The sequence below is a fragment of the Lupinus angustifolius genome, chromosome LG12, assembly GCF_001865875.1.
Source record: "Lupinus angustifolius cultivar Tanjil chromosome LG12, LupAngTanjil_v1.0, whole genome shotgun sequence".
NCBI classification, from domain to species: Eukaryota; Viridiplantae; Streptophyta; class Magnoliopsida; order Fabales; family Fabaceae; genus Lupinus; species Lupinus angustifolius.
In genome coordinates this window covers 1,825,240-1,834,404 of record NC_032020.1, presented here as the reverse complement: position 1 = coordinate 1,834,404, position 9,165 = coordinate 1,825,240, and positions in this window count along the sequence as shown.

Below are 9,165 nucleotides of genomic sequence, written 5' to 3'. Positions count from 1 at the left end.
TTTTAATCAAGTGATCAATGACTTGCAGAAACTTGATGATGAAGACAAAACAATAATATTACTGTGTTCTTTGCCAAATTCCTATGAACACCTGGTGACAATATTGACGTACAAGAAAGACTCAATCAAATTGGATGAGATCACATTTGCACTTCTGTCCCACACTCAAAGAAGACAAAATGTAGGTGAAGGGTCTCAGGGTGATGGTTTGTATGTGAAAGGGAGCCAAGCGCGTGGGAGGAGACAAGGCAGAGGAGGTCATGCCAAAGAGAAAAGTCCAAATTCCAGGGGCAGAGCACCATTAGAGTGCTATAAGTGAAAATAGACTGGACATTACAAAAAATATTGTCCCAATGAATGGAATCTTAGCAAGCCGGTTGGGAAAGATGGAGTATCTATATCTGTAAATGTTGCACATAAAGATGGCTCTGGCTACAACAGTGAAGTTGATCTACTTGACACTGGTTGACACTAGTTGTTCCCACTCATGTATCAACATTTAACGGGCAACACTAAATCCAGAAGAGTCCAAGAATTAGTACTAAGATTTTATAGCTCAAAAGTGGTTAGAAGATAGGTAAAGACAATAGCAGATTTATCATCATCCTCATCGGAAGAATCAGGGAAAATTTGGTTAGGGATTTGTTCTCCAATGGAGACGATATAGAGAACCTTGAAGTCACTGGTGTCAGGATCACCACCAAAACCACAAAAGATACTTATATAGGTTTAAGAAGGAGGAGGGGGGTCAAGAAAAGGAGGAGTGGGGATGAGCTTTATTTCACTAGTGGTAGGACTCCAAAGATAAAAATTTGTAGATCTGATAAAAAAAATACCATTGTAGGTGCCACCAAATTCCAATGTCCATATCACACGATCATCAGGAAATGGGTTTTGCCAGTCGAATTCCAATATCTCATCATTCTCTAAGATCATAAAACGAGGAGGCTCATCACTCTCACGAATCATCACACGTTGTTTCTTCTTCTTCTCATGTATTTTCATGTTCCTATTAGTGAATGTTGGTTTTCTGAACAAATCATTCCATCTCTTATCAACGCATTTGAATCTCAATAATGACTTCACTAGCAGCCTTACCAATATTTCACCAACCAAATCATCCCATATTTCAATCATTCTCTTACACCTGCTCTGCACTGCACTGCACTTTTCACTTTGGAGTCTTGTTTACTTTATAGAAGATAAAATAATATCCCTTAAACATTCAACTTAGACCCTTGTTTCAAGGCTAATTAATCTTGTGGTAGAATAGTGGAAAGCAATGTAATGTCATGTCCACTACATTATATGCCTTAGTGAATTAAAGTTAGTTTTGCTAAACTTTTTTTCATAACCTAGGATCATTTACAAAAGTTGGGACTTTAACATAAATCACTCAACTAAAAAGTTTTATAAAATTTCTAAGTTGCTAATCATCCAAAGGTAAAACTGGAATCATGATATTAAAATAAAAAATCCCTTAAAAATTTATAACAATTGTAAAAAAATAATAAACACGTATGTGAGTAGTTATCAATGGCTCTCCTTCCTAAAATATCTAATATTGGTATTCATCTAACATTAGTACAAAGATGAATGTTCAATATTAGTATTGGTCGCATTTTTCATTATTGAGAGTTACCGACTTAAGAAAATGGAGGATGAAATTTCAACCACTTTCAAATGATTTGAAGTTATTGCTAAGTTTTTTTGTGGATAAAAAATAAGACAACCACTTTTGTACAAAATTATAAAATATGGTTAACGAACCACAATTCGGGTCGATTTTCAAGAGCCGATTACGATCGAAAATGTATTATCACTTTGTTCTCCAGGACTAAAAGGGTACCCTATAAACTGCATGAACTAAATTATATTGTAAACTTGTTTAATAATTAATTACTTAATTATTAGAATAAGATACTTACATTTATCAAATTCTCAAAATAAATTTTTAATCCATTTTTTAATTAGAAGATAGTTTTACAGTTAATTGATGGAACATTATTTTAATAATTGACTAATAGTGTTGAGAAAAGGAGATATCATTGGTCGTTAATTTCCCCTCATTTTTAATATTTATTTATTAATATAATTTTAATATTAAAATTAATTGAACTTATTATCAATTGTTAATCATTTAATTTAATATTATTTTATTTAATCAACTTTAAAATAACTTATTATTAATTATATTTCTATAAAAATTAATGTTATATATTAATTAATATTAACAAAGCAACAAGAAAAAACTGGTGAAAACAATTCCTTCACTCGGGTGGAATGCATGACACATGTGGATTCGACACATAATGCAAATGTGTTCATGATTGTGGGAGATGACGACATGGCATGAATAACTACACCAACACTGCAAGAAAGGTGCCAAAGTCTAACATTTGGGTGTCGCGCTTTATGACTTAGGAAGAGGTGAACTCAATTTTGACTTCCCATAATATTTGGAGTCGCCACTATGTTTTTTGCGGACAAAATGTAGAAAAGTCTCTTTTAAGCTCAATTTGGATAAAATAATATTTAAACAAGTATTTCGAACTTTAGAGTCGATTACGGATCGATGAATGTATTAACATCTCGTCTGCTAGTAATAAAACAGTACCCTCACTAATAACATGAACCTTCACACCATTATTTTTTTAAACGTTTAATTACTGAAACAAAATATGTTATTTTTGTTTGTGACAATATATTAACTTGCTTCTACATATCCCTATGTGCAATAGAAAAATCAAAACTATGTAGTTCTGGATGAAAAATATTAGTTTGATTTGGTTGAATTGATGTTATTGATTCGTTGAGTTGATTTTTATTGATTTTAAATTATTTATCATATATGATTGTTTCAATTTAATGCAACTAATAATGAAAATATAGTGTTGGTAGTAAATCTTTTCCTATTTTCAGAGAAGCTAGATGTGTCGCGAACTATGACCGAACTATAGAAGCTCCATTAAATTTAGGTAATAAGAAAAATATATGATGAATTGAAAATATAAGTTATTAATTTTGAATGACATTAACAGTGAAGAGATAGTGTTGGTCCTAATTCTTCTTCCCATTTTAAGAGAAGTAAGATATGACCCGAACGATGACCAAATAATAAAAATTCCATTAAAAAATTAATATATTTAAATACCGGTTATTAATTTTTAATGCATTAATAACAAAGAGATGACATTAATCGTATATCTTCTTCATATTTTTAGTGAAGTTAGAGATGACATGAACAATAACCGAACTATAAAATCATGAATACTGTAGGGAGAAGTGAAAGAAATCACATAGAAGATGAGGTTGAATTAAAAGATGTATAAAAGGAGTGAGGTTGACAATGGCGTAGAAATTGGAAAGAGATATAGTATTGTCGTAATAGATAGTTGGGATTTGTAAAAAAAAGGGTGAATGAATAAGTGAAGAAAAAGAAGGGCTTGGATTTGTAAAGTAGAGGAATTGCAATTTGCCCTTCAAAAAATTAATAAAATTATTAGATAATTGTTTTTTTCTAAGTGCACAATATGCATTGGTTTAAAACCGCTGATGGTGGAGACCTAGGCATGTGCCATAGGCCACAACATAATAGTGAATGTTATCATAAAGGGCTCTTTAATTTTTTTTTATTTCTCTATGACACCTTCAAGATCCCTTGTCTTGGTAAATGTAGCCTCTCTCCCACAAACACAATATATTTAAACCTATATAATTCAGTCATTAAACCTATTTGGATGGATAATGCTATTTCACAAGGTCAATACGTATAAGAGGAGATGCAAACTTCTCACTTATATTTTTCCTAAGCATATGTATATAGATATATATGTGTCTGGAAGTATGGTCATGGTATATATTGAGTATGGCTTCCGAATAATCTACTAATAAAGAAAACACTTCATCACTTTTTTGTTAACAAAAATTAATTGATAAACAACCTAACAAAATACCATTATTATTCTTATATTATTTTATTTAAAATGAGATTGTCGTTGTCCATACTTCGATACCATGTTAAAGAATGTGATATAAGTTATACTGCACACCCACCTGTTAAATACAAAACGTTATAACATAAATAATAATAATTAAAGGATACGTAAAAAATATTTAAGTACAGCTGTTAACATGCTAATTATCGTCCACCATATTATGTTTCATACAAAAATTTTCCATACTAGTTTGGAAATTCTTCGATAGCTGCATAAATTATAATCACATTAACTATCGTGCATTATTTGGATAAAATTGCACAAAATATACCAATTAAGTGAACAATAAAAATTTAAAACAATAACGTCAAAATAAGAAATTAATTAATTAAGAATAAGAATGAAAGAGAAATAAGTAATTTTTATTATAATAAATAATAAAAACTTTATTGTTTGTATAGTCTTAATTTTTTATTATATTTAGTATTTCAACCGCAATTCATGTACAACAGTTTTATTATGAATATTTGGTAATTAAAAACTTTGGTATAATTAAGGATATCTCTTCACCATAAGGAAAGAAAATAATTTCTTTTGGAGTTCTTGAATGCCCTACGTAACAAATGTTGCTCCCACGAATCAGGCATTTTAACTTTTGGTTTATCTGAAGATTTTGTGTTCCTTACACTATTAGACCAATATCTTGTTGACCTATGATAATTAAAAGTGAATAATGGATAATAACATAATAATGTAACAATATAAAAAACCATCACACTATTATTACTTAGATTATTTTCTCATAAATAATTTAATAATATTAAATATACCTCTCAAGCTTTGCAAATCGCCTAGATATATTGAGGTGATATGGAAACCTCCTCTTTTGGGCTGGATAAAAGCAAATACAGATGGAGCAGCTCACGACTCTCCTGATCCTGCTTGTGGTGGGGAAATTTCCAGGGACTCAAACGATGGCTTCATTTATGGATTTGCAAACTATCTTCAGGTTCAACAAGCTATATATGCTGAATTTTGCTCAACAATCATAATAGTGGACATAACTTACTGAAATGGATGGTTAAATCTTTGGTTGGAAAATGACTCTCTGCTAGTAATAGAAATTTTCAATGGCAGGTCAAATGCCACTTTGAAGTTGTTCAATGATTGGACTACATGTACACGCCAACTCAGTTTCATGAACTTTCACATATCTCACATATATAGAGAATGGAATGGTTGCACGGACAAGTTGGCTTCATTTGGCATCACATCTCAAATAAATTCTATATGGCATAGTATTCCTACGTTCATTTTAGAGGATTTTAATAGAAATCGTTATAACTTACCGTACTATAGATATTGGTACTTGTAATGTGATTACTTATGAAGATGCAAGCATGCATTAATGGGAGATTGAAGAAACAAACATGCATCACATATATTTTGATGAATACAAAGGATACACATAGTTTGATGACAACAAAAGATTGATAAAGACAAAGGATCGACAACATGGTTAATGTTCAAAGACAAGCTTAAGAGGATGATAAAATCAACAGACAACAAAGTATCAACTATAAAGTCAAGACTCAAGATTATACAAGGCAAAACATTCAAAAGAAGATCTAGGAGTTAAGTATTTTTATATCTTTATTAAATCTTAACTTGCTTGCTTAGTAAGATTCTAGGCTAGGATGAACCCCAATGAAAGTCTCACAAACTAAAATCAATCATATCTAAAAATAGACTTACATGCACACATACATGATTTACGTGCACATACATACATACATGATTTACATGTACATGCATACATACATGTTTTACATGTACATACATACATACATACATGATCAAATGTTTTGAATGCATTTAAAAAGTGTTTTAAATTATATATCATTCAAAGGCATGCATCATTAGGTTATAAATCATGTAGGAGGTTCATTTATCATTTGAAATATGTTATATAAAACCATTAATCAATTAACAGATGTGTTAATCGATTAATCCTTGGGAGGAACACGTTAATCGATTAAATGATGAGTTAATCGATTAAGGTGGTTACTAATTCTATTTTATGTTATTTTCAACAAACCTTTAATTGATTAAGGTTAAGTATAATCGATTAACTTCAGTTAAAAATAGAATAGTATATTAACCCAAGTATTTCATATTGCTTACCAATGTTCATAGGGTTAGAACACATTTTTAAAACAAAGATTTTTACACATTATTCAGAATTCTTAAGCTCAAACTTTCATATGTTTTGGAAAGATTTTCTAAGTGTTCTTTTGAGAAAAGAAAAAGATGAATCTTTATAAGATACACATTAAGCTTTAATTGTCATATCTTTGTGAAAAAGAAACCTTGCATCTCACACATTTTATTCTGTAATTGTGAGATCTTGAGAATGGTTCTTAGATTATAAGAATAGTGTAAAATCTGCACATTGGGGTGCATATGTAACTTGAAGAAAATTGTTAGACTAAGGCATTGACACATTTTCTTGGTGTGTTGTATCACCATAGAAGGAGAATAGGTTTGAGAAACCCCTAGTTGCGGTTAGGAAAGTGTCTTCGCGAGAAGAAAAAGGTTTTGGTTGTAAGCGATACTTAGGTTATGACTAGAGTCACGAACGAGGAGGTATCCTGGTAGGCAAGCTTTGTATTCAAACCGAAGTGGGGGCTTAAAATCCAAGAAAGGAGCGTCTTGTGTCTTGTATTGGAATTGTGTTTATAAGAACGTTGAGTTTCCATAGTGAAAAAAATCTCCCAAGATCAGAAGGGGAGGCCTGAATGCAGTTTTTAAGTGGACCACAAATGAACCATGATAAAAGTCGAGTCTCATTCTTCTCTTCCCTTATATTTTTACATTTTTGCATTACTTGATTTACGTAACTTGACATACATATAATTCTATGATAATTACATATTCTATATTGTGCATTTACTGTTCTTAACTGTCTGTAATAAGTGCATGTAAGTTTGATCGAATCTTGGTAATCTTGGAAGATCGAAAGTAAACTATTTTTACTGTAATTGAATCATATAATCGATTAAGTTGGTTAGTTAATCGATTAATAGCATATCGAGTTAATCGATTAAGTCTGTCTTTAATTGATTAAACAATGCGTAAATTTGTGTTTCTTCTTTGTTTATCGACCGACGGTAGTTGTATATTGTATCACCTATTAACCCTCCTCTATGTGAGTGGCATAGCCCCATGAGACCCAACAAGTGGTATCAGAGCTAGTATGATCGTGCTAGCTTAGCCGCTTAGATCGTTGATCCTATACACTTTTACCATGGGCTCTTCTAACCTGTTTAGTGGTGATGACGCATCCATCGAATGCCCTCCTATTTTCAGTGGTGAGGGGTACGCCTACAAGAAAATCCAAATGAGGATTTTTACTGAGGCCATTGTTACAAAAATTTGGGATTCCGTAGAATATGGACTTTAACTCTTCATGGGATTGTACTTCTAATTTAAACGTGACATCTATTTGTGAAAATTGAATGCGTATGAAAACTGAAAACAATATCGTAAATGATAATCTTGCTAATTTCACATCTAGTTATCATCATTCAAACAACTTACTTGCTACATGCAAAACTGATGGGATTAAATCAAGTTTGGAATATATGCATGCAAATAACACATTTCAAAAGAATCAAGTAAATGTTCTAAAAATTTCACATCTTGAATTCCCTACTTGCTTTTATTGTGGATTGTATGGTCATACCTTGAATGCATGTAATGTTAGAATGCATGATGTTCCGAATGGAAATTGTATATGGATTACTAAGAAACATAGTCCCCAAGCTACTAACATCAAGGGACCCAAGCTTAGTTGGGTACCCAAGAAAAGCAAGTAACTGTGTTTTGTAAGTGTGTTTATGGAATATGGACTTCAACTTTCATTATGGACAACAAATGTTCTAGGCACATAAGAAGGTGAGAAGATCAAACTACTATGACTTGTCGTCAAAGGAAAAAAGACTATGACACTTTTTAGCAACTTGTCATCACAAATGCTTGAAAATAGAAAACATTGTATAACAAAGGTAAAAGAAGGTATCGCTTCCTAACTATAAGTACTTCATACTTTAAGTGTCATAAATAAATGCAATAATGAAATCCTAACAAGGCCATAAACTCAAGAATCATGAATTCCCCCACAAATCATTTTTAGGCCTAATACTTTGTGTATTACATTTACATGTTTTTTTTAAATGCAAACATGATATTATTAAACTAGTATAAGAATTTTTCAATCATGTTTTGATTAATAAGTAAATATAGAAATACCATCTACGATTTTCTAATCATGTTAAAGCACAACAAGTTAAATCTCACATTAATGCAAATCAATCAAAACTATTTTTTTGGAAAGCCTATGCGAATTTAATGTTTGATTAAGCCATCTCCAAAAGAGGAGAGGAAATGTATGTTTACTGTTTTGTAGGTACTAATGAGGATAAATACTTCAAGAATTGGTATTCTATGCAAGAAAATGACAAGAATTGAAGATTGAAGAAAGGCCAAAGAAAACATCAAAGAATGACAAACTTCAAACATCTTGATAACGATGAGGTAAAGTATGTGAGTTAACCAAATATCGTGATAAGTACTGCTCTACAATGTCTAATCACATGTTATGTCCGATATATTACCTAAGTGCTTGACTATATGCTAGACATCTAGAAAATCCTAAATAAGTTCACTTATCATCATTATATGCATGTATCATTAATTATAAAATGCATTCTTGTTTGTATATGCTTTCATGTTCTTTTGGCTCAATGTTAAGTGTACATTAGGTGTTTAGGATAAATCTTTATCTTAGAGTCTTAGCAAACCTATAAACTAATTCAAAATGTGTCAAAATCTATTTATGTGACTTATTTAATCAATTTTTCTATGTTTTAATCGATTACCTGTGTTTTTTAAAAATTGTCTTAATCGATTAAGCTGGAGCTTAATGAATTAACTGTGTAAAAATTTCAATCTCGTTAATCTATTAACACAGAGGTTAATCGATTAAGTGCAATAATAAAAATTACATTTTAACAGAAGTTAGATATGACATGAACCATAACGGAACAACAAAAATTCCCTTAAAAAATTATTTTATTTAAATATAGGTTATTAATTTTTAATGAACAATAACTAGGCTATAAAATCATGAAGAGAGTGGGGAAAAGTGAATGAAATCATGAATAAG